The sequence below is a fragment of the Bombina bombina genome, chromosome 6 (genome assembly GCF_027579735.1).
Source record: "Bombina bombina isolate aBomBom1 chromosome 6, aBomBom1.pri, whole genome shotgun sequence".
NCBI classification, from domain to species: domain Eukaryota; kingdom Metazoa; phylum Chordata; class Amphibia; order Anura; family Bombinatoridae; genus Bombina; species Bombina bombina.
Window position 1 is genome coordinate 385407679 of NC_069504.1, and position 27323 is coordinate 385435001.

Genomic DNA, 27323 nt, shown 5'->3' on the forward strand with positions numbered 1-27323 from the left:
ACCAAAAGGAGTCCCAACAGAGCACCGGTTACAATAACAGCCATGCCAACAAGAATCTAGGAAGGAAACATACTTCAAATTAATTCCATAAATAGCACTTGCCCACAGGCACATGCAGCCAATCATTGCTCCCTTGCTTTACCACAATTACCACATTGTCATCTCCCTTTAGTACATCAATGCCAATTATGTACTCTGGGATGGGCACAATTAAAACAGAACATCGCCGTTTAGGAAGATGCCCTATTTTTAAATCTACCCATGCTTTTGTTGTCTCTATAGTTTTCCCTCCCAGCCCGGTAATTATTGTCTTTTCCCCCTTGAATGCCCGTGGATTTCCCTGTATCAGTGTGGCCTCCACTCCCGTATCAATCAAAGCCCGCTTAAAATAGACCATACTGATACTGGGAGCTTGGCCTGTTTCGTATGGGCCCTGGAAATATTACTCCAGGTCCTCCAACGAAAGCAAGTCAAACTCTGGCCCTGGGGCTTCAGGGGCACTGGCCCTTTTTGTCCCATCCAGGTATTGGTATCCTTTTCCAGTGGACTTCGTTTGGAAATCAACTAGGGACATTTTCTCCTCAGGGCTAGTTTCCCAACACGTTACCACAGCATGTTGAGCATGATGCTCAATGTACTCCTGTATGCCTATCATTCTGGACAGTGAGATTTCACTGTCAGTGATAGATCTGTCATTCAGTACATTTACTGCTTTTCCCAAATGGACCTTCCATTTCTGCAAAGTTTCATCCCACTCCCCAGGGTCCCATCTGGCCCTGCTCTGTAACACTGAATGTAACTTCTTTTTAATGGTCAACTTACTGTTCTCTTGAATGCTCTCCAGCTGATTACAGATTAGCTGCAGGATATCTTTAGCATCTTTCTTTTCATTTGCTTTCTGCCTTTGTATATCAACTAGCATGGGGGCAGAAACAGTCACTCTGGCACCGATTACCGGATCAGAGGGTTTCATCTTCTGTACATTCACTTTTTTGCCCACATGCTGTTGACATAACTTCCACGTATCTTTAGTTTTAATCTCAGCCTCAGCTATATTAACTACATCTTCCTTCTGAGCTGCATCTTCATAACATGCGCACTTTTTCAATAGCAATTTATTCAGACTCTGCAGGCACACCGTCTGCTCTACAGCTTCCTCTAACTGCTCGTGTGTCTTTATGTATGCCTGTAATAGCACCCATAATTTCTTATGTAACCTTTCTGTGTCTGAATTTGTTTTAACCTTTACATTCTGCAATTTATTCAACACTTCACAAGTTTCTATTTTGTCAAAAAATTCAGCGTTATCTGGGAGGTCAGTCCCAGACAAGACTTCCCCTGCTAACTCTTGATACGGGGTCCCATCTTAAGCCACAATGTTTTGTGGCCATGAGGGGAAAACCGTTTGTGCTTTCTTCCTAAACATTTTCCTAATACCTTCAATTATTGCTGACATCAATCAATAAATTCACAGTAACAATAACAATATATGTTAATATGTATATACCTGTGCAATACCAATTAATTTCATTCCAAGGTGACAATTGTGATTATGTCCATGAAATATCTGTTTATTTACACAGCTTTCATGGCTCATTTGAGGAATTAACAATTCAATTCTAACTAATCCAGAAATATATATATATTTATACTCCTGACCGTGCAAGATACAACTATATATTTTTCAGGCTTATTATTTTATCTACAAAGGGGTTTCACTTTTGCTCCGGAGCTGCGTCTATCAGCTCCGCTCATACACATAAAACATTCAGTCAGAAATTGAGAAATTGTCAGTTTTCTTTGCTCAAGTGATAAACAACTATGTATCCTGCCACCGACTACGCCAATAATGTTATGAGGTTCTTTTGTCAGGATATGATCTTATCATATATCACTTTTCAACAAGGAAACAACTGACACATCACACAGGTTTTTTGCAATCTCATGATAACAATAATGGTTTTATTCTGCAATATAATTATAGAAACGAAATACCACAACCCACTGTTCATGCTTATAACACTTTATGCAATTACAACACTTATACACTTATCTATGTAGCCTTCAGTTACAGTTTAGTTGCCTGCGCAACAACTGATAACAATCTTATGTTATATTACCACTAAAACAATTCTAGCTAGTTTCAAACAAACAAATAATACATCACTATGATCTTGGGTTGCATCATCCTATCCATGCCGCTGGGGCGCAATGGGAGGGGACATCTGGGCAATTTTGGATCAGGAGAAAGGTGATCAACGGGAAAACAACACTGAAGATGCATCCATCTACAGGTCACAGGTCTCAAAAATAGAACCACACACACTCACTGATCAGATTGCCCACAGGTACCCTTCTTTATACTGTTCACTTACGTAACAGTTCTGGCGCAAATCCACAGACCCTAAGGCCGCTCCCTCTGAGGTTGGCTGTGACCCAAGGCATCTGGCCAGTCTGCCTTAGCCTCACCCAAGCTTATCAGGGCATGCCCAGGTACTATCTCTGATGTGTTCCTAAACTCAAATGTCATCATCTTTCATGTTTTTCTGCCTAACATTATACATCTGATTACGTGGTCTTATGCAGTCACTTCTGTCAAATACATCAATAATAGTTTTAACAATCTTTCAATAGATATAATTAATAGCTGAACACCATAATGGCTTTATTACTTAGCCTTTTGCAATTAATAATAATTAATCCTTTAACAATAATAGCTAAGCATTAACCCCTATACTAATGTGTTATCAACATGTTCTTTTTGTGTCAGTAAGTGACCCCCGCCAAAGCCACACCCTCGTTCTGTCTGAGTTTTGACTTCTTATCATTAGTATCCATCGGTTGTTTACCACTTGTAGCATGACTTAGTGAAATTCAGTGTCATCTACTTGAAATTAATTAATGTATTTTACTCTGTTAAAGGCACACTCTCTTAAAGGCAAAGTCACAAAAGTTGAAGCAAGTGTCATATGAGCAATTACTGCAACCACTTTCCTTACAATTACGATCCTGCATTCTTAGTGAGAGCAGGTTTAGTGCTACTGCTGGTGATTTTATAGGGAAATAGATAGCTAGGCTAGTGTATTCAGTGTCCACTACAGTCCTGAAGGACTCATCTAATCTTTTCTGTAAGGACAGCACCCCAAAAAGCCCTTTTTAGGGCTATAACTATATAACTATAATGAGCTGCCCACACTCTAACTCTATACTGTGTTTGGATTACACAGTATTAATTACCTGAGCCAGTACAAACAGTTTTTAAGAAAGTCCTACCAGAACATTTGTATGCCAATAGCAACATTACCAGTTTTGCAAGCTGGTAATAAAGACAGCAACGGCTAACAGTTACAAACGGTGTCTATGATTTAAACTAAGACACACAGATTACCCCGTTTATGCTACGGCATTCAGCTACAGACTTTCGTAACAGCTTTCAGCTATAAATTTTGCAACGGCTTTCAGTTGCACACAAGTTCACACAGATTACCCCAACTTTGGAACTGTAAAACAACAGACCTGGAAAAGAACGTATTCTACACTGAACTACATCACTGGGATCTCATCACCTTATGAAGGTTGAACAGATAACATCCTATTATCAGATCCACAGCTATTACTAATAGCACCCCTACATCATTGGTATTGCAGATACCCCTCCGGATCATTCCTTCACTTTATAGCTTCAAAAGGAACACTACGAACGGATAACATCATCACTTCAGATCTACAGCTATTACTAATAGAACTCCAACATCGTTTGGTATTGTATATACCCCTCTGGATCATCCCTTCATTCCATAAGGATTACTACAAACAACAAGTGGAGAGGCTTAACCGCTTCAACACCACCATTGGTTTATCAGCTTTAACTTTAGCTTATCCCAATACGCAAAAAAACAGGAGGGCAGATACAAAATTCTGTCCATTCTTAACACGGTTTGTTACTCGCTAAAAAGCCGAAGTGTATGACACAACACTCAAAGGTACTTTTTATTCATTGTTTTTACTTAGGATACCATCTACCCATATAAGCTAAGTGGTCTCTAAATTTACCAAATAAGACGGCTAATAAGTGACACTACTATTATAAAAGCCGATCTTTAAATCTTGCTATCACAGACTTTTAGCAATAAATCCACTGCAGTGTGATACACTAATTTTAACGCATCAGAGATATTTTATAACAAAGTAACCTTTTATAAAAAAAGATAGATCTTTTTAATTCTAATTAATCTCCATTTGAGCTCATATGATTTACTATTGTATCAAATCTTAAACAATGTTGTCATTTTATATGTTTTAAGTTTCAAATATTAATTCTTGTTATTCTCAATATTATATTAAAAACGTACTTATTTTTTGCATTGTTCTGGGTTATATTCTCTCATTGTTTCTTCAACTCACAACTTACCCTATAGCATAGTTTTGCATTAAGCACAAGTATTTATTATACACTTTACATAGTTACTCAGTCTTAATCTACAAATTCAGTAGTTTATACATATTCTACATATCTTTAGACATACAATAGCTCCCCTCACCTGTTCTAACCATTTAAAGGCAAAGTCACACAAGTTGAAGCAAGTGTCATATGAGCAATTACTGCAACCACTTTCCTTACAATTACGATCCTGCATTCTTAGTGAGAGGAGGTTTAGTGCTGCTGCTGGTGATTTTATAGGGAAATAGATAGCTAGGCTAGTGTATTCAGTGTCCACTACAGTCCTGAAGGACTCATCTAATCTCTGCTGTAAGGACAGCACCCCAAAAAGCCCTTTTTAGGGATAGAACTTCAGCCCAAAAAGCCCTTTTTAGGGTTATAACTTCAGTCATTTTTTTTTTTTTTTTGTCATTTTGGCCTAGATTTAGAGTTTTGTCGGTAACGACCCGCGTAGCTAACGCCGGCTTTTTTCTGGCCGCACCATAAAAATAACTCTGGTATTGAGAGTCCACAAAAAAGGCTGCGTTAGGCTCCAAAAAAGGAGCGTAGAGCATTTTTAACGCAGCTTCAACTCTCGATACCAGAGTTGCTTACGCAAGCGGCCAGCCTCAAAAACGTGCTCGTGCACGATTCCCCCATAGGAAACAATGGGGCTGTTTGAGCTGAAAAAAAACCTAACACCTGTAAAAAAGCCGCGTTCAGCTCCTAACGCAGCCCCATTGTTTGCTATGGGGAAACACTTCCTACGTCTGCACCTAACACTCTAACATGTACCCCGAGTCTAAACACCCCTAGCCTTACACTTATTAACCCCTAATCTGCCGCCCCCGCTATCGCTGACCCCTGCATATTATTTTTAACCCCTAATCTGCCGCTCCGTAAACCGCCGCTACTTACATTATCCTTATGTACCCCTAATCTGCTGCCCCTAACACCGCCGACCCCTATATTATATTTATTAACCCCTAATCTACAGTAGTGTAAATATTTAATAAAAAAACTTTTTTGACTGTGAAACATCAGTCTGCTATTGTAATCTAATTGAAGTTGACTGCCTGCCAGCATGTGTGCCAGGCCCACTTGCCAAGTTAGTGGCACCACTCATATTTGTTGTAACAGTAGTGTAAATATTTTTTAAAAAAACTTTTTTGACTGTGAAACATCAGTTAGCTAGTGTAATCTAATTGCAGTTGCCTGCCTGCCAGTGTGTGTGCCAGGCCCACTTGCCAACTAGTGCCACCAATCAGATTTGTTGTAACAGTAGTGTAAATATTTAAATTAAAAAAATTTTGGACTGTGAAACATCAGTCTGCTATTGTAATCTTATTGCATTTGCCTGCCTGCCAGCGTGTGTGCCAGGCCCACTTGCCAAGTTAGTGTCACCACTCATATTTGTTGTAACAGTAGTTTAAATATTTAAAAAATAAACATTTTTGACTGTGAAACATCAGTCTGCTTTTTTGTGCCCGGCTCATAGCGTATACTGTGCCCACTTGCCCAGTGCCACCACTCATATCTTGTTTAATATTAGTGTAAGTGTACATTTAAAAAAAAATAACTTTTTGGATTGTGAAACATCAGTCTGCTTTTTTGTGTCAGGCTCACAGCGTATACTTTGCCCACTTGCCCAGTGGCACCACTCATATTTTGTTTAATAGTAGTGTAAGGCAGGCCACCCCGCAGGTGCCGTTGTGGTCGTGGTGCTGTGATTCCCTTAGACCCTACAACTATGCACAGTGTTCAGAGGCCACGTGCCATGAACGCGAAAAGTTCTGAGGAGGACCTAGTTGAATGGCTAACACAGGACACCCAATCTTCTACAGCTTCCGCTCCTAACCTTGACGCACCATCCACCTCCAGCTTAGCTGCGGGCACCTCTGAAGTGACCAGTGCCACTCGCCCGCCTGCCGCCACCAACAACACTAGCACCACAGCCGCTTCACTTGATCTGTCACAGGAGTTATTGACACATCAGTTGGAAGAAATGAGTGATGCGCAACCATCATTGACAGAGGATTTATATAACAGTGATATGTCTCAGTCAGGCAGCGTTACAGACATGGACGTACGGTGTGATGATGATGGTGATGTTGTACCCGCTGCTGCTTCCTTTGTTGATTTGTGAGATACAAGTGAAGCGGTTGATGATGATGCGTCCGTGGATGTCACGTGGGTGCCTGCTAGAAGAGAAGAAGAAGAGGGGGGGAAAGTTCAGATGGGGAGACAGAGAGGAGGAGGAGGAGGAGACAAGTTGGAAGCAGGGGGAGGTCATCGCAAGGAGCTAGTGGCACAGTCAGACAGCATGCATCGGCACCCGGGGTCAGCCAGACAGCACGCCAATCAACGCATGCTGTTGCCACCACCAGAATGCCATCATCGCAGAGCTCAGCAGAGTGGATTTTTTTTTGTGTCTGCCTCTGACAACAGTGATGCCATTTGCAACCTGTGCCAAAAGAAACTGAGTCGTGGGAAGTAAAACACCCACCTAGGTACAACTGCTTTGCGAAGGCACATGGTCTCACATCACAAACGCTGATGGGATGAACACATGAGTAGAAGCAGCACACAAACTCAAAGCCGCCATCCTCCTCCTGGTCCAGCATCTTCAGCCACATCAACCACTGCTGTCCTCCTTGCCCCCTCTCAACCATCCGCCACTCAGTCTCTCTTACGTAGCAGTTCCTGGTCATCTGCCCACAGTCAGGTGTCTGTCAAGGACATGTTTGAGTGTAAGAAGCCAATTTCCCAAAGTCACCCCCTTGCCCGGCGTCTGACAGCTGGCTTGTCTGAACTCTTAGCCCGCCAGCTTTTACCATACAAGCTGGTGGAGTCTGAGGCGTTCAAAAAATTTGTGTCTATTGGGACACCACAGTGGAAGGTACCCGGCCGAAATTTCTTTTCACAAAAGGCAATCCCCAACCTGTACTCGATTGTGCGAAAGGAAGTAATGGCATGTCTGGCACACAGCGTTGGGGCAAGGGTCCATCTGACCACTGATAGCTGGTCTGCAAAGCATGGTCAGGGCAGGTAGATCACCTACACTGCGCATTGGGTAAACCTGCTGATGGCTGACAAGCATGGGATGCGTGGCTCTGCAGAGGAGTTGGTGACACCGCCATGACTTGCAGGCAGGCCTGCTGCTACCTCCTCTACTCCTCCTACTCCATCCTCTTCCATAACTTCTTCCTCGGCTGAGTCCTCTTCTGCTGCTGCATCTTGCTCCACATCAACGGCAACCCCCCAGCTCCCCAGATACTATTCAACATCCCGGATATGGCAGTGTCACACCGTCTTGGGGTTGACTTGCCTGAAAGCCGAGAGTCACACCGCACCAGCACTCCTGTCTGCCCTGAACGCACAGGTGGATCAGTGGCTGACTCTGCACCAACTGGAGATTGGCAAAGTTGCTTCTGACAATGGAAGTAATTTGGTGGCGGCATTGAAATTGGGCAAGTTGACACATGTGCCGTGCATGGCACATGTGTGTAATCTGATTGTACAACGCTTTGTGCATAAGTACCCAGGCTTACAGGATGTCCTGAAGCAGGCCAGGAAGGTGTGTGGCCATTTCAGGCGTTCCTACACGGCCATGGCGCACTTGTCCGATATCCAGTGGCGAAACAACCTGCCAGTAAGGCGCTTGATTTGCAACAGCCCGACACGGTGGAATTCAACACTCCTAATGTTCGACCGCCTGCTACAACAAGAAAAAGCTGTTAACGAGTATTTGTATGACCGGGGTGCTAGGACAGCCTCTGGGGAGCTGGGGATTTTTTTGTCACGTTACTGGACGCTCATGCACATTGCCTGTAGGCTTATGCGTCCTTTTGAGGAGGTGACAAACCTAGTCAGTCGCACCGAAGGCACCATCAGCGACATCATTCCATTTGTTTTCCTGGAGCGTGCCCTGCGAAGAGTGCTGGATCAGGCCGTAGATGAGCATGAAGAGGAAGAGGAAGAGTTGTGGTCTCCATCACCACCAGAAACTGCCTTATCAGCATCGCTTGCTGGACCAGCAGCAACGCAAGAAGAGGATTGTGAGGAAGAGGAGTCAGAGGAGGAATGAGGCTTTGAGGAGGAGGAGGAGGAGGAGGAGGAAGACCAAGCACAACAGGCATCCCAGGGTGCTCGTTTTTGTCACCTATCTGGTACCCGTGGTGTTGTACGTGGGTGGGGGGAAGAAGATACCTTCAGTGAGATCAGTGAGGACGAGGAACGGGACATGATTAGCTCGGCATCCAACCTTGTGCAAATGGGGTTGATGGAGGACATGCGGACCTTTTTAACTCCTATGCATCGTCACAGCCCTTCGGGATCCAGTCTCAAAGAAAGACTCAACCGACAGGTAGCAGACTACCTCGCATTAACTGTCGGATCTTGACACTCTGAGGAGCGATGGACCCCTTGACTACTGGGTATGCAGGTTTGACCTGTGGCCTGAGCTATCCCAATTTGCAATCGAACTTCTGGCCTGCCCTGCTTCAAGTGTCCTGTCAGAAAGGACCTTCATGGACCCCTTGACTACTGGGTATGCAGGCTTGACCTGTGGCCTGAGCTATCCCAATTTGCAATCAAACTTCTGGCCTGCCCCGCTTCAAGTGTCCTGTCAGAAAGGACCTTCAGTGCAGCAGGAGGTATTGTCACTGAGAAGAGAAGTCGCCTAGGTCAAAAAAGTCTTGATTATCTCACCTTTATTAAAATGAATGAGGGATGGATCCCGAAGGGACTGACATTGTTCGATACATTAGAGTAAAAAAGGCCTGATGAGATGAGCTGCCTTGGGCTACAAATGGTACACATGCTGCTGTATTTTATCTTCGAATGGCGGATGACTTGTGTGACTTACCCGCCAACAACTAGGGTTCAAGCCGCAATGTTTTAGGGCACTTTTTCTAACTGTCAAACAAACATCAATTTTTCTGGCTGCTGCTACAGCAGCGGCTGCAGCAATACCTAATTTTTCAGGAAGTTTTACATGCCTAATTTTTCTGGCCTCTGCTGCTGCACTGTGGCTACAAAACCCAAACAAAAAAAAGGCACATAACAGTGATTAAACTGTTAAGAATAGTACTAATTCACATACCACTCATATATGGTGGCACAGTACATTGCACGCGCAGTGCCCCACATTTGAAGTAGGATGACCGACCAAGCATCTTTTTCCATCTCCCGGTTCCTAAAAATTATCTCCAGGTTCCTAAAATCGATGTCATACCTGTACTCTATTGTGCAAAAGGATGTCATATGTGGTGTTTCATGCTGTTGCGCCTGTTGAGGGGCGGGGACCCTCGTATAAAAAGGCTGAAGGAGAACGAACTGTACTGGGTGTCCAAGCATCTTTTTCCATCTCCCGGGTCCTAAAAATTATCTCCGGGTTCCTAAAATCAATGTCATACCTGTATTGGATTGTTCAAAAGGATGGCATATGTGGTGTTTCATGCTGTTGTTTCTGTTGAGGGTTGGGGACCCTCGTATAAAAAGGCTGAAGGAGAACAACCTGTACTGGGTGTCCAAGCATCTTTTTCCATCTCCCGGTTCCTAAAAATTATCTCCTGGTTCCTAAAATCGATGCCATACCTGTACTCGATTGTGCAAAAGGATGGCATATGTGGTGTTTCATGCTGTTGTTTCTGTTGAGGGTCGGGGACCCTCGTATAAAAAGGCTGAAGGAGAACGACCTGTACTGGGTGTCCAAGCCTCTTTTTCCATCTCCCGGTTCCTAAAAATTATCTACGGGTTCCTAAAATCGATGCCATACCTGTACTGGATTGTTCAAAAGGATGGCATATGTGGTATTTCATGCTGTTGTGCCTGTTGAGGGTCGGGGACCCAAGTATAAAAAGGCTGAATGAGAACGACCTGTACTGGGTGTCCAAGCATCTTCTTCCATCTCCCGGTTCCTAAAAATTATCTCTGGGTTCCTAAAATCGATGCCATACCTGTACTCGATTGTGCAAAAGGATGGCATATGTGGTGTTTCATGCTGTTTCTGTTGAGGGTCGGGGACCCTCGTATAAAAAGGCTGAAGGAGAATGACCTGTACTGGGTGTCCAAGCATCTTTTTCCATCTCCCGGTTCCTAAAAATTATCTCCGGGTTCCTAAAATCGATGCCATACCTGTACTCTATTGTGCAAAAGGATGGCATATGTGGTATTTCATGCTGTTGTGCCTGTTGAGGGTCGGGGACCCTCGCATAAAAAGGTTGAAGGAGAACGACCTGTACTGGGTGTCCAAGCATTTTTTTCTATCTCCCGGTTCCTAAAAATTTTCTCCGGGTTCCTAAAATCCAAGCCATACCTGTACTGGATTGTTCAAAAGGATGGCATATGTGGTATTTCATGCTGTTGTGCCTGTTGAGGGTCGGGGACCCAAGTATAAAAAGGCTGAAGGAGAATGACCTGTACTGGGTGTCCAAGCATCTTTTTTCATCTCCCGGTTCCTAAAAATTATCTCCGGGTTCCTAAAATCGATGCCATACCTGTACTCGATTGTGCAAAAGGATGGCATATCTGGTGTTTCATGCTGTTTCTGCTGAGGGTCGGCAACCCTCGTATAAAAAGGCTGAAGGAGAACGAACTGTACTGGGTGTCCAAGCATCTTTTTCCATCTCCCGGGTCCTAAAAATTATCTCCGGGTTCCTAAAATCGATGTCATACCTGTACTGGATTGTTCAAAAGGATGGCATATGTGGTGTTTCATGCTGTTGTTTCTGTTGAGGGTTGGGGACCCTCGTATAAAAAGGCTGAAGGAGAACGACCTGTACTGGGTGTCCAAGCATCTTTTTCCATCTCCCGGTTCCTAAAAAATATCTCCTGGTTCCTAAAATCGATGCCATACCTGTACTCTATTGTGCAAAAGGATGGCATATGTGGTATTTCATGCTGTTGTGCCTGTTGAGGGTCGGGGACCCTCGCATAAAAAGGTTGAAGGAGAACGACCTGTACTGGGTGTCCAAGCATTTTTTTCTATCTCCCGGTTCCTAAAAATTTTCTCCGGGTTCCTAAAATCGAAGCCATACCTGTACTGGATTGTTCAAAAGGATGGCATATGTGGTGTTTCATGCTGTTGTTTCTGTTGAGGGTCGGGGACCCTCGTATAAAAAGGCTGAAGGAGAACGACCTGTACTGGGTGTCCAAGCCTCTTTTTCCATCTCCCGGTTCCTAAAAATTATCTACGGGTTCCTAAAATCGATGCCATACCTGTACTGGATTGTTCAAAAGGATGGCATATGTGGTATTTCATGCTGTTGTGCCTGTTGAGGGTCGGGGACCCAAGTATAAAAAGGCTGAAGGAGAACGATCTGTACTGGGTGTCCAAGCATCTTTTTCCATCTCCCGGGTCCTAAAAATTATCTCCGGGTTCCTAAAATCGATGCCATACCTGTACTCTATTGTGCAAAAGGATGGCATATGTGGTATTTCATGCTGTTGTGCCTGTTGAGGGTCGGGGACCCTCGTATAAAAAGGCTGAAGGAGAACGACCTGTACTGGGTGTCCAAGCATTTTTTTCTATCTCCCGGTTCCTAAAAATTATCTCTGGGTTCCTAAAATCGATGCCATACCTGTACTGGATTGTTCAAAAGGATGGCATATGTGGTATTTCATGCTGTTGTGCCTGTTGAGGGTCGGAGACCCAAGTATAAAAAGGCTGAAGGAGAATGACCTGTACTGGGTGTCCAAGCATCTTTTTCCATCTCCCGGTTCCTAAAAATTATCTCCGGGTTCCTAAAATCGATGCCATACCTGTACTCGATTGTGCAAAAGGATGGCATATCTGGTGTTTCATGCTGTTTCTGTTGAGGGTCGGCAACCCTCGTATAAAAAGGCTGAAGGAGAACGACCTGTACTGGGTGTCCAAGCATCTTTTTCCATCTCCCGGTTCCTAAAAATTATCTCCAGGTTCCTAAAATCGATGCCATACCTGTACTCGATTGTGCAAAATGATGGCATATGTGGTGTTTCATGCTGTTTCTGTTGAGGGACGGGGACCCTCGTATAAAAAGGCTGAAGGAGAATGACTTGTACTGGGTGTCCAAGCATCTTTTTCCATCTCCCAGTTCCTAAAAATTATCTCCGGGTTCCTAAAATCGATGCCATACCTGTACTCTATTGTGCAAAAGGATGGCATATGTGGTATTTCATGCTGTTGTGCTTGTTGAGGGTCGGCGACCCTCGTATAAAAAGGCTGAAGGAGATCGACCTGTACTGGGTGTCCAAGCATCTTTTTCCATCTCCTTGTTCCTAAAAATTATCTCCAGGTTCCTAAAATCGATGCCATACCTGCACTCGATTGTGCAAAAGGATGGCATATGTGGTGTTTCATGCTGTTGTTTCTGTTGAGGGTCGAGGACCCTTGTATAAAAAGGCTGAAGGAGAACGACCTGTACTGGGTGTCCAAGCATCTTTTTCCATCTCCCGGTTCCTAAAAATTATCTCCGGGTTCCTAAAATCAATGCCATACCTGTACTCTATTGTGCAAAAGGATGGCATATGTGGTATTTCATGCTGTTGTGCCTGTTGAGGGTCGGGGACCCAAGTATAAAAAGGCTGATTGAGAACGACCTGTACTGGGTGTCCAAGCATCTTTTTCCATCTCCCGGTTCCTAAAAATTATCTCCGGGTTCCTAAAATCGATGCCATACCTGTACTCTATTGTGCAAAAGATGGCATATGTGGTATTTCATACTGTTGTGCCTGTTGAGGGTTGGGGACCCAAGTATAAAAAGGCTGAAGGAGAACGACCTGTACTGGGTGTCCAAACATCTTTTTCCATCTCCCGGATGTAGCAGTACTCCACTAGGGGGTCTCCCTTCCTCTGTCCAAACCCAGGGGTGGCCACCGGATAGTGGGACCAGAGATATAGTTGCTGAGACCGGGGTCAAGCCAGCGGGTGTATCTCCCCCAGCTGGGCTGGTCTCAGTAGACTCCCAGTCAGGTAGCGTCCTCTCTGCCCTGCAGCTCTTTATTGGCAGGTATCGTCCCCTCTGCCTGTCTGCTTCTAGGCAGGAATAAATCCCCCTGCCAGGCTGCTTCTTGGCAGGAATAGCTCCCTATGCCTACAAATAGTGGGACCAGGGCTATCGTGGCTGAGACCAGGGTCAAGCCAGCGGCTGTATCTTCCCCAGCTGGGCTGGTCTCAGTGGGCTCCCAGGCAGGTAGCGTCCCCTCTGCCTGTCTGCTTCTAGGCAGGAATAGATCCCTCTGCCTCACTGCACACTTCCAGCAGGTAGCGTGCCCTCTGGTTTCTTATAGGCAGGAATCGATCCCTCTGCCTTGCTGCTCCTTTCAGGCAGGCCAGCTCTTTGCATACAGGCCCACAGACTCTGTAACAGAATGCAGGGTCAGAACCTCAAAACTGGTATACCTGAAAGAATCAGACAGCACAAAAAGGCAATCCTGGACCCCAACCTGTACTCAATTGTGCAAAAGGAAGTAACCTTACCATGGGTCCCAGACTGCATGTTTTATTGTTATACTCTGCCTGGGAAATTATATAACTATCAATCGTATCAATCAAATATATATTGCATCTATTGATCTCTGTAATTCGTATCTTTAAAATGTATATTGCATCTTTAGATCTATGTAATTTGTATCTATCAAATGTATATTGCATCTATTGATGTAATTCGTACCTATCAAATGTATATTGCATCTTTTGATCTATGTAATTCGTACCTATCAAATGTATATTACATCTTTTGATCCCTGTAATTCGTATCGATCAAATGTATATTGCATCTTTTGATCTATGTTATTCGTAACTATCAAATCTATATTGCATCTATTGATCTATGTAATCTATGGATCTATCTATCAAATCTATCGATCTCGTGGCCGGACTGTTTTGTGACAGCAACTTGCGTTTCGGCCAAATTTTAAGTAGGAGGACAGACCAAGCATCTTCTTCCATCTCCCTGTTCCGAAAATCAAGGCCATATAGACCTTCCTCGATAGGGGGAGTAACAGGTATTAAACTGCTAAGAATAGTACTACTTAGTGCTTAACACACCATGGGTCCCAGACAGCATGTTTTATTGTTATACTCTGTCTGGGAAATTATATAACTATCAATCAAATATATATTGCATCTATTGATCTCTGTAATTCGTATCGATCAAATGTATATTGCATCTTTTGATCTGCCTTGCTGCTCCTTTCAGGCTGGCCAGCTCTTTGCATAGAGGCCCGCAGACTCTGTAACAGATCTCTCTTGCAGGGAGAGGTGCAGCCAGAATGCAGGGTCAGAACCTCTGCAACTGGTATACTTGATTGTGCTAAAGGAAGTAACCTTACTATGGGTCCCAAACGCACGTCTTTGTAATTCTCTGTCTGGGAAATTATATATCTTTCAAATTAGCTATTTATCTATCAAATCTATCTAACTATCAATCGTATCTATCAAATGTTTATTGCATATATTGATAGTCTATGCAATTCGTATCTATCAAATGTATATTGCATCTATTGATCTATGGAATTCGTATCTATCAAATGTATATTGCATCTATTGATCTATGCAATTTGTATCTATCAAATGTATATTGCATGTATTGATCTATGGAATTCGTATCTATCAAATGTATATTGCAACTATTGATCTATGTAATTCATATCTATCAAATGTATATTGCATCTTTTGATACATGTAATTCGTATCTATCAAATGTATATTGCATCTATTGATGTAATTCGTATCTATCAAATGTATATTGCATCTTTTGATCCATGTAATTCGTATCTATCAAATGTATATTGCATCTTTTGATCTATGTAATTCGTATCTATCAAATGTAAATTGCATCTTTTGATCTATGTAATTCGTATCTATAAAATGTATATTGCATCTTTTGATCTATGTAATTGGTATCTATCAAATGTATATTGCATCTATTGATCTATGTAATCTATGTATCTATCTATCAAATATATAGATCTCATGGTTGTGCAAATGGACTGTTTGTGGTTGTTTGCGGTGCGTTAAACGGGGAGTTTGGTCTGTCACTGTAAATCAGGCGTAACCCTTACACTACCTGATCAATACAACATCATACCTGATGTTTTAAAGCACGTTGTTCCAAACAATTTAGGAATGTTATGTGATTTATGCCCTTTATGGATTAAAACCAGACTCTGCATCAACTATGTAATTTTCCGTGGGAGTTTTGCCATGGATCCCCCTCTGGCATGCCACAGTCCAGGTGTTAGTCCCCTTGAAACAACTTTTCCATCACTATTGTGGCCATAAAGAGTCCCTGTGGGTTTTAAATTCGCCTGCCTATTGAAGTCAATGGCGGTTCGCCTGGTTCACCCGTTCGCGAACAGTTGCGGAAGTTCGAGTCCGCCGTTCGCAAATGGAAAATTTTAAGTTTGCGACATCACTAATTAACACTACCTGGTTGTCTAGTGGGGGTGCAAGCCCCTTCCAGGAGTCTATGGTTTACAGTTGTCCCTGGTTGTCTAGTGGGGGTCTAAGCCCCTTCTAGGTGTTCATGGTTTCCAGTTGTCCCTGGTTGTCTAGTGGGGGAGCAAGCCCCTTCCAGGTGTCCATGGTTTCCAGTTATCCCAAATTGTCTAGTGGGGGTGCAAGACCCTTCCAGGTGTCCATGGTTTCCAGTTGTCCCTGGTTGTCTAGTGGGGATGCAAGACCCTTCCAGGTGTCCATGGTTTCCAGTTGAAATTTGAGCTAAAACTTTGGGTTTGAGGGGCATTTAATTACTAGTGCCCATGGCAGTGCAACAACTAAATTCACCACTGCTTAGATAAAAATGTATTCATGTCACCCTGACCTGGTATCTGTAAATAACCTGTTTTACTGGTTTCATTCAGCTGAATGTTTTATAATTTATTTTTTATAACATTGAATACTGTTTATCGTTCCAGAATGTATTGACATTCTAAATAATTAATGACATAAAAATAATTATGTGACTGAGCAGTTAAAAATAGTCATTTGATATATTTACATATTCATAACAAATAAAAAACAAAACCATAAATATATATAGCTAATTTGCTGATATTATCCTTTGGCAACCATGCTATATCCCTGATTTTGCGAGAAATATCTGTTTCAATCATGAATTCAAGTACTCCAAATGGGTCTTCTGGTTTGCATGAAACACTTTTTAAGCATCCCAATAATGTTATAGTAAACCTGCAATATATTTCTCCTTTTATCCAGAAAATGATCACATGTTATTTGCAAGCAAATATTTAGGATGTATATGCTGTTCACCAAAGCCATATTTCTATATTCCAATCAAGGAGTTTGAATGAAATATATCAGTTGTATCTCACTACAGATTTGACTCAAATTATTATCAGATCAACCTCAAAGATCATACAATAAAATGTATAATTTACAAGAAATATTTTCATACTATACCTGTTGTATATGGACTTTTTAATTACTTGTAAAAAATCTTAGAGTTGAATTAAATATATATTCTAGTGGTCCAGTCCTTATAAAGTGACTACCATTGCTGGCTATCTCAACATATTGCTCCAATTAAAATCATGGTTTAGTGTACACGTTTACATCTTATATCATTTAGACAATATTGAAATTATATAGTACAGCTTATATATCATTTTAAACACTTTTTTTTTATTCATGAGACCATCAGAAATATAGTGCAGTACTGTAATTATAAAAGTAATAATTGTTTTAAATAGGATTTGCCTTTTAGAACACAAAATACAAACAAAAGACACAGGGAGAGAAGATTGCGACTTAATTGTACTGACAAAAAAGATGATTTGTAATAATTTTATTTTGAAAAAGTTTGGGTTTCGGAATTCCAGATTTGGGGATTCCTAGGTGTGGGTGTGTGTATATGTGTGAGTGTATATATACACTGTATATACATTTATATAGACACAGTTCCAATATGATGTGCTCTCCAGCACTTCCAATGTTCCAATGACATTGTTAACATGTGACTCACTCTGCCAATGGAGTAGAGCAATAACTATTGCTATGTACTTATAGAACTAAGAAAGGGATATATATTACAGCACTCTGAGGTTTGGAGTTTGGCGGAGGCTCCTAACGCTGGTTTTAGGCTACCGCCGGTATTTGGAGTCAGTCAGGAAAGGGTCTAAAGCTCACTTTTCAGCCGCGACTTTTCCATACCGCAGATCCCCTTACGTAAATTGCGTATCCTATCTTTTCAATGGGATCATCCTAACTCCGGTATTTAGAGTCGTGGCTGAAGTGAGCGTTAGAATTCTAACGACAAAACTCCAGCCGCAGAAAAAAGTCAGTAGTTAAGAGCTTTCTGGGCTAACGCCGGTTTATAAAGCTCTTAACTACTGTGCTCTAAAGTACACTAACACCCATAAACTACCTATGTACCCCTAAACCGAGGTCCCCCCACATCGCCGCCACTCGATTAAATTTTTTTAACCCCTAATCTGCCGACCGCCACCTACGTTATACTTATGTACCCCTAATCTGCTGCCCCTAACACCGCCGACCCCTATATTATATTTATTAACCCCTAACCTGCCCCCCCAACGTCGCCGCCAGCTACCTAAATAATTAACCCCTAATCTGCCGACAGCAAAGCGCCGCTACTTACGTTATCCTTATGTACCCCTAATCTGCTGCCCCTAACACCGCCGACCCCTATATTATATTTATTAACCCCAAATCTGCCCCCCACAACGTCGCCTCCACCTGCCTACACTTATTAACCCCTAATCTGCCGAGCGGACCGCACCGCTATTATAATAAAGTTATTAACCCCTAATCCGCCTCACTAACCCTATAATAAATAGTATTAACCCCTAATCTGCCCTCCCTAACATCGCCGACACCTAACTTCAAACATTAACCCCTAATCTGCCGACTGGAGCTCACCGCTATTCTAATAAATGTATTAACCCCTAAAGCTAAGTCTAACACTAACACCCCCCTAAGTTAAATATAATTTAAATCTAACAAAATAAATTAACTCTTATTAAATAAATTATTTCTATTTAAAGCTAAATACTTACCTGTAAAATAAATCCTAATATAACTACAATATAAATTATATTTATATTATAGCTATTTTAGGATTTATATTTATTTTACAGGTAACTTTGTATTTTTTTAACCAGGTACAATAGCTAAAATAGTTAAAATAATTACAAAATTACCTGTAAAATAAATCCTAACCTAAGTTACAATTAAACCTAACACTACACTATCAATAAATTAATTAAATAAAATACCTACAATTACCTACAATTAAACCTAACACTACACTATCAATAAATTAATTAAATAGAATATCTACAAATAAATACAATGAAATAAACTAACTAAAGTACAAAAAATAAAAAAATATTTACAAACATCAGAAAAATATTACAACAATTTTAAACTAATTATACCTACTCTAAGCCCCCTAATAAAATAACAAAGACCCCCAAAATAAAGCAATGCCCTACCCTATTCTAAATTACTAAAGTTCAAAGCTCTTTTACCTTACCAGCCCTGAACAGGGCCCTTTGCGGGGCATGCCCCAAAGAATTCAGCTCTTTTGCCTGTAAAAAAAACACATACAATACCCCCCCCCAACATTACAACCCACCACCCACATACCCCTAATCTAACCCAAACCCCCCTTAAATAAACCTAACACTAAGCCCCTGAAGATCTTCCTACCTTATTTTCACCATACCAGGTTCACCGATCGAGCCAGAAGAGCTCCTCCGATGTCCTGATCCAAGCCCAAGCGGGAGGCTGAAAAGGTCCATGATCCGGCTGAAGGTAGGAATATTCTGATTGGCTGATCGGAACAGCCAATAGAATGCAAGCTCAATCTGATTGGCTGATTGGATCAGCCAATCGGATTGAACTTGATTCTGATTGGCTGATTCCATCAGCCAATCAGAATATTCCTACCTTAATTCCGATTGGCTGATAGAATCCTATCAGCCAATCGGAATTCGAGGGACGCCATCTTGGATGACGTCATTTAAAGGAACCATCATTCGGCGAGTAGGCGTCGGGAGAAGAGGATGTTCCGCGTCGGCTGGAAGATGATGGCTCCCGAAGAAAGAAGATTGAAGATGCCGTTGATAGAAGACTTCAGCCGGATCATGGAGCTCTTCAGCTCCCGCTTGGATGAAGACTTCAGCCGGATCATGGACCTCTTCAGCTCCCGCTTGGATGATGACTTCAGCCGGATCATGGACCTCTTCAGCCCCCCGCTTGGGCTTGGATCAGGACATTGGAGGAGCTCTTCTGGATCGATCAGTGAACCTGGTATGGTGAAGATAAGGTAGGAAGATCTTCAGGGGCTTAGTGTTAGGTTTATTTAAGGGGGGTTTGGGTTAGATTAGGGGTATGTGGGTGGTGGGTTGTAATGTTGGGGGGGGTATTGTATGTGTTTTTTTTACAGGCAAAAGAGCTGAATTCTTTGGGGCATGCCCCGCAAAGGGCCCTGTTCAGGGCTGGTAAGGTAAAAGAGCTTTGAACTTTAGTAATTTAGAATAGGGTAGGGCATTGTTTTATTTTGGGGGGCTTTGTTATTTTATTAGGGGGCTTAGAGTAGGTGTAATTAGTTTAAAATTGTTGTAATATTTTTCTGATGTTTGTAAATATTTTTTTATTTTTTGTAACTTAGTTCTTTTTTATTTTTTGTACTTTAGTTAGTTTATTTCATTGTATTTATTTGTAGATATTGTATTTAATTAATTTATTGATAGTGTAGTGTTAGGTTTAATTGTAGGTAATTGTAGGTATTTTATTTAATTAATTTATTGATAGTGTAGTGTTAGGTTTAATTGTAACTTAGGTTAGGATTTATTTTACAGGTAATTTTGTAATTATTTTAACTATTTTAGCTATTGTACCTGGTTAAAATAAATACAAAGTTACCTGTAAAATAAATATAAATCCTAAAATAGCTATAATATAAATATAATTTATATTGTAGCTATATTAGGATTTATTTTACAGGTAAGTATTTAGCTTTAAATAGGAATAATTTATTTAATTAGAGTTAATTTATTTTGTTAGATTTAAATTATATTTAACTTAGGGGGGTGTTAGTGTTAGGGTTAGACTTAGCTTTAGGGGTTAATACATTTATTAGAATAGCGGTGAGCTCCAGTCGGCAGATTAGGGGTTAATGTTTGAAGTTAGGTGTTGGCGATGTTAGGGAGGGCAGATTAGGGGTTAATACTATTTATTATAGGGTTAGTGAGGCGGATTAGGGGTTAATAACTTTATTATAATAGCGGTGCGGTCCGCTCGGCAGATTAGGGGTGAATAAGTGTAGGCAGGTGGAGGCGACGTTGTGGGGGGCAGATTAGGGGTTAATAAATATAATATAGGGGTCAGCGGTGTTAGGGGCAGCAGATTAGGGGTACATAAGGATAATGTAAGTAGCGGCGGTTTACGGAGCGGCAGATTAGGGGTTAAAAATAATATGCAGGGGTCAGCGATAGCGGGGGCGGCAGAATAGGGGTTAATAAGTGTAAGGTTAGGGGTGTTTAGACTCGGGGTACATGTTAGAGTGTTAGGTGCAGACGTAGGAAGTGTTTCCCCATAGACAACAATGGGGCTGCGTTAGGAGCTGAACGCGGCTTTTTTGCAGGTGTTAGGTTTTTTTTCCAGCTCAAACAGCCCCATTGTTTTCTATGGGGGAATCGTGCACGAGCACGTTTTTGAGGCTGGCCGCGTCCGTAAACAACTCTGGTATCGAGAGTTGCAGTGGCGTTAAATATGCCTGTACGCTCCTTTTTGGAGCCTAACGCAGCCATTCTGTGGACTCTCAATACCAGAGTTATTTTAAAGGTGCGGCCAGAAAAAAAACAGCGTTAGCTACGCGGCTCGTTACCGTCAAAACTCTAAATCTAGCCGTGAGTTCCTAAACATTATGCACTTATGATTGATTATTTTTGAGATTCCTGTTTTGTTTAGAACATTTTGTTTAACATAACCCTTATATGCAAATTAAAATATGGGTTATAAAAAAAACAGCACAAAAGTAATTTAATTTCTAGAAACTATCCCATAAGTACAATGATTTGTTAGCAGTAAAAAAAAATCAAAATATTAATATAATTAGCAAAATAAATAAATCACTCCTGTGAAGATTTATTTTTAATATTAAAGAAATATGCTAAGTATTGTTTAGAGAAATAAATAAACTAAAATATCCATATGTGACTTTATTATTTTTTTTTATTTAATGACAGCATCAACAATAAAACAAATGAGTAACAAATATAAAGCATCTGCTGTTATTTACAGAAGGACTCTGCAACCCATATTGTTCAAAAAATTATATTTTTGTTACATATGCAAAATATAACAAAATATCTGTAAGTATAAATTATACAGCCCTACAGGATTTAGGGAATGTGGGAAAAGATGAGACTAACAGAAAAAGACAAACTTTTATAACAATACTATAGTATTTAGGAGATGTGCTCCATATTTGAACATCTATTATTGTTTTCTTAGCTGCATTATGATCCTTCAGCCCCTTGGTATTTCTGTCTACGACCTAAAACATTGTAACTGGTAGCATATTAGTTTATTTCCCAGAATAAATAACAGAATATACTGAAGGTTTCAGTTGTTGGATCTGTATTTAACAATTTAAAAATAAACCTGAACTACAGTTTATAAAATTTCCCATTTTGTCTTCACATCATGGATTTTTTTTTAGCAAAAATGTCTTAGCCCATTTCCCTGTTAATACGGATTTGTGGGAGTGTAGGAAAGGGGTATGATATGCAGTAAAGATGGAAGCAGAGGATAGAGGTTTGGTTACATAATTACAAGACAGAGATCATTTAATTATAAAAAACTAAAACTATTTTAAAGGTCCATTAAAGGGATATGAGACCCCAAAAAACTATTTTGTGATTCAGACAGAGTATACAATTTAAAAAAAAGTTTTTAATCTACTTCTATTATCAAATTTACTTAATCCCCATGGTATTCCTTGTTGAAGAGATACCTAGGTAGATTTCTGGAGCACTACATAGCTAGAAATGCATGCCTCTGAGCCAACATCCTTGCTTTTCAACAAAATATACCAAGAGGACAAAGAAAATGTGATAATAGAATGACATTATAAAGTTGTTTACAATTATATGCTATCTGAATCATTAAATAAAATATAGAATTGCTCAATCTGTAACTGCACAATGAAAATACACATTTTAAAGATTGTTTCCATTTCTCTGCCCACTGTATCATGTGACAGTCATCAGCCAATTAAAGACTCATATATAAATTAGGCATACATATGATCTCTTCTACATGCTCATTAGGAATTAGTGTCTCTTAAAGTGTACATATATACAAGTACATTGGAAAATTGATTACAATTCTGAATCTGAATCATGAAAATTTAATTTTGACTATAATGTCCCTTTAATAATTTGTTCATAATCATAAGTTAAATGTACAGTTAAGTCAGGATAGTGTTAAAAATACTAATCACAACAGTAGTACATTCTAAAGTAAGCACATTGAGATTACTGCCTATTGAGATTTAGTAAGCATAACCAGGAAGTAAAATGTTTTCAGTAAAAAAGCTTGCCACTTGTGCTTTGTTTAAACACCTAATTGCTATTATTCACAACTATGAAAATCATCAACACTGTTTACCTTTGAATTAACTTCTTCTCCATTCTCAAGAGCTTGACTAGGATCCAAGGATAAACCAGGCTCAATCTGCTACATTACTATGTGTTTCTCTTGGTACTCTCTCATAGCAAATCTTACTGCATCATGAACACTATGAAATACTACTTCATTATCATCACTAGTTTTGCAGTAGCCTCCATTTTGGAGCATGCAGCGCACAGATGGATTGCAATTGGCCAAGAAAACTTGCACTCCTATCTGTCTGTAGTCATTGGCGACCTCCTCAAGCACAGCAAGGCCCACTGTATCTATGAACTGCATTGCACCATAATCAATGATAAGTGAGTGAATGCCAATCTGTGGTTCAGAGATTTCTAAATGAATGTTTACTGGTTTCATCAAATTTAAATTGGTAAGGAACTTACACTTTGTTTGTCCAGCCTTAGCCTTCTTCTTCTTAGCCTTTTTCTGTAATGCCAATACTAATGAAGGGTTAATGCCTGTCTTATTAAACTAAGTTTTCTTAAAATAATGTTTGTTTGCATTATAGAGAAAAGTGTCAAAGCGAAATATATTTGCATTTGGTATAATGTTAAGCTCTTTATATGTGAATTGGTCTTCATATATTTCAGTGCCACTGACTTTGCCTAGGAGAGTTGCCCTTGGCCTCTGTGTGCGGAAGATAATGCAAAGTATAGAAAAGCAAACTGCTACCAGAAGACCAATTTCTGTTGTGATCAAGGAAGATGCCAGCATGCTTACCCACCAGATAATAGTATCAAGATTGCTATCCCGCCACATCCTTGGAGTGTCTGCAAATTTTTTAAGAGTGCTCGAAAGGCTGGTTATAGTGATAACTCCTAATATGCAACTTTGCAGCGAATAAAACAGAGATGCAATGGATACTAGAACAAGCAGTAAGACAATAGAACTGACTATGCCATTGAGTTGAGTACCTGCCTCGGTTGATTCTTTTAGAAGTTATTTAGCCAAAGCAGCACAACTAGCAAAAGAATGAAAAAAAAATTGGATAAGGTTGCACAAGCCAATAGCTATCATCTCCTAATTGGCACCGACTTCATATCCATGTTTTCTGGCAAACAATTCTGCAAGGGACACAGTCATTGCAAATCCAATAATTGCAATTGGAATAGCATCAGTAGCTAACCTTGGAATCAAGCTCCAGTCTGGTGTTTGGGGGGGCAGGAACCCAATGGGAATATCTCCGCAGATTGGGGACTGATATTTTCCATTGAAATCAAAATAATATGAAACCAATGTAGCAACTATAATAATGACCAACTTTACTGGAAAGGGGATCTTAATTTTGCTTTTGAATCTATCATTAATCTCTTTGAATGTTTATACATTATACAGTGACCCAATACCATCATTATGAGGAATCTTTAAGCCTAGTCGATATTTCATTTGAGAAGTTAAAATTGTCAGGGATGATCCAGTAACAACGCCACTAAGCAAAGGTTCTGATAAATATATGGAAATAAATCCTAACTGGAACACATCCATGAGGATCTGGAAAATAAATAAATATATATTTTTTTAAATTTCACTAGATAGAGGAAGCTTTTGTATTAAAATAAATATTTTATCTCATGTTGTTGAATAGATTCACTTTTAAAATGCAATTTAAAGAGACGTTACACAGTCACTATAGAGTCGACGTCAAAGTGTATGTCTTTACATTAACCATCAATTATCCACTGTTACTAAGGCAGGGAGTGCCTCTAATGTTTGCATCTTGGGTCCTTAAAGGGAAATTGGAATCCACATGGATGCATTTAACTGTTAATTTTTGTAATATACATATATTAACAAAAAATGCTTCTTATAAGATTTATAGCTGGTTCAAAGGTGTATTTACCTATGCACAATGCACCAACATTTTAAACACAACACTTGCTCAGAGAGCCATCTGGAAATGACTAATTTTGTTAATTTCTGACATGATACAAGCCCCACTGGCACTTTGAGCAGCTGCAGTATTCAAAATACTGGTGCAAAGAGAATATCTAGCTATGTTTCACATGCACTTGCAGATAAAAATGCTAACACTTAAACAGTGATAACTTTTACTAGAAGAATTTATGCCAAAACATGTAAATTGCAAATATGTTTTTATTTAAAGATGTTATTCATTTATGTGCATTTAAATTTTGACCAGAATATCCCCTGTTGGTTTAAAATAACAACTTGAATTTTTAATTTTAAAATAATTCTTTGTCCATACAAACATACATGAATTAAGTTGCTATAATTCATGGAGACTAAATAAAATATCTAGGAGATTTTTTGGGCCAAAACATAATTATCTATCTACATGTGTTCTAATCAAATCAAATCAAACTAGTTATTCACTTTTGTTAAATAAGAAAACCTTTGTCATATTTGTCCTGTCTGTGATCCCTGGGTTCTGTATTTGGACACCTCTGTTTTAGCTGGTTAAAAACATGTATCTAGGTAATTGTGCATTTGGATTCAGACAAGCGTACAAAAAAACTCTGAATCTTCCATAGTCATTCATCCATAAAAAAATAAAGAAATAGTCCTTTAACAACAAAACAAACGGGGGCGGAGCCGGCAGCTGCAGAGATGGCAGCATAACTCCGGAGCTCCGCTGTAAAGGCCCTTATATCATTAGGAATCCTCATCATCCTTGCTCCTAAACTCTCCTACAACACTCCCCAGCACCTTTAGAGCCTGTCGCAACAACTTAGGGGGATAATCCTTTCATCTCCCCCTGAACCAGAGATACCCAGCACTCCGGGCCGAATTCAGGCCGCATCTACCATCAAGCCACAACTATTTCCCCTTGCTGGTCATCAGGGGCCACAACTAAGCTCCCAGGAAGGCCCAGAATCTAAAATGAAGGGCCCAAGGACTGAAAAATAACACCCACGGGATTGGGCCTACACCGGAACTCCACTTTCTTCAGGATCACTAGAGAAACATTTTCATATACCCTACTATACTAGCACATCCACACAGAGACAGGTACACTCCCCAACTGTAACCTGGCCACAACAAATAATCAGCAACTGCATGGCCTGTGCAAGCTTCTGCCACACTTGATCCCAGGGATTAGGCCTACTACAGGAACAGCTCCAGATACAGACCAGCTGCACTATCTAATCTAATTTCCATGCCTAATTAATGAAACAGGATCTGCAGCTCTAATACTTCAAATATCTTTATGTCCATCAGAGGAAATAAATAACAGTTTTGCTGCCTTTAACTACTGACACTGCAGCTCTTTTGAAACATAAATCCTCAGTAACATTCACTGCTTGGCTTTTAAACCCAGCCTGGAGATACAACCATTCTTTCCATAATTTGTTGCTGTGATTCAAGTGCAGACCTTAACTCCTCCATCTGTAAAATACCACCGCTGTGCATCTTTTATTTACTGCCAGTGATTATAAGATTCTTTTGCCTGTTCTGGGGGCTAGATCTTACACCTCTATATATCTCATAAGTATTACTCGCCATAAGACAATTTTGTCACAAGAAACCCAAGAGTCACGTCACGTGTATCCCTGGCCCAACATGACGACTAAACGCAATGTCAAACACGACAAAATGTCAAAGTCTATCACAGGGAAATCAAGCCTTATGTCCTCTTTTTTACATAGTTCAGACACAACGAATACCTCTCCTGCCTCCCTTAAAACTGGTGACAAAACTCCTCAAACCCTGTCACAGGAATCTCAACCAAACAGAACTTTACCGGCTGAAAGCCAGCTCTCTCCTTCATTTTTACAAAATTTACCATCGAAAAAGGACATTGCGGACATAGTCCGTTCCTGTATTAGAGATGAACTGGCTGAATTAAAACAGGACATCCACACCTTAGGTTTCCAAGTTGAATCTCTTGAAAGTAACCAAGAAACCATTAAAGAAGATGTACAGCAACTAACTGACCAAGTAATCTCTCAACAAGAGATCATACTTTCGCTCCAAGATAAGCTCGACGACCTCGAGAATCGAAGCAGGCGCAAAAACATGCGTATCAGAGGAGTACCAGAGTCAGTCTTACCCAGGGATTTCCCGGTTTATTTGCAGGATCTATTTCGACATCTGAAAGAATCTTCCTACACTGAGGATATCCTATGGGTCAGAGCCCATAGAACTTTGAGACCAAAACCCCCTGACTCAGCTCCTCCACGGGATATTGTGATCCGTTTAAAGAACTTTCAAGAAAAAGAAATGCTCTTACGACAATCCCGCAAACTTCAGCCTGTAAGATTTAGAGGTAAT

General features: G+C 40.6%; 1 pseudogene; it reads right to left on the bottom strand.

Moving 5' to 3' along the window:
- Positions 1-442: 442 nt before the first annotated feature.
- Positions 443-24587, bottom strand: LOC128664445 (sulfate transporter-like; annotated as a pseudogene).
- Positions 24588-27323: the final 2736 nt, after the last annotated feature.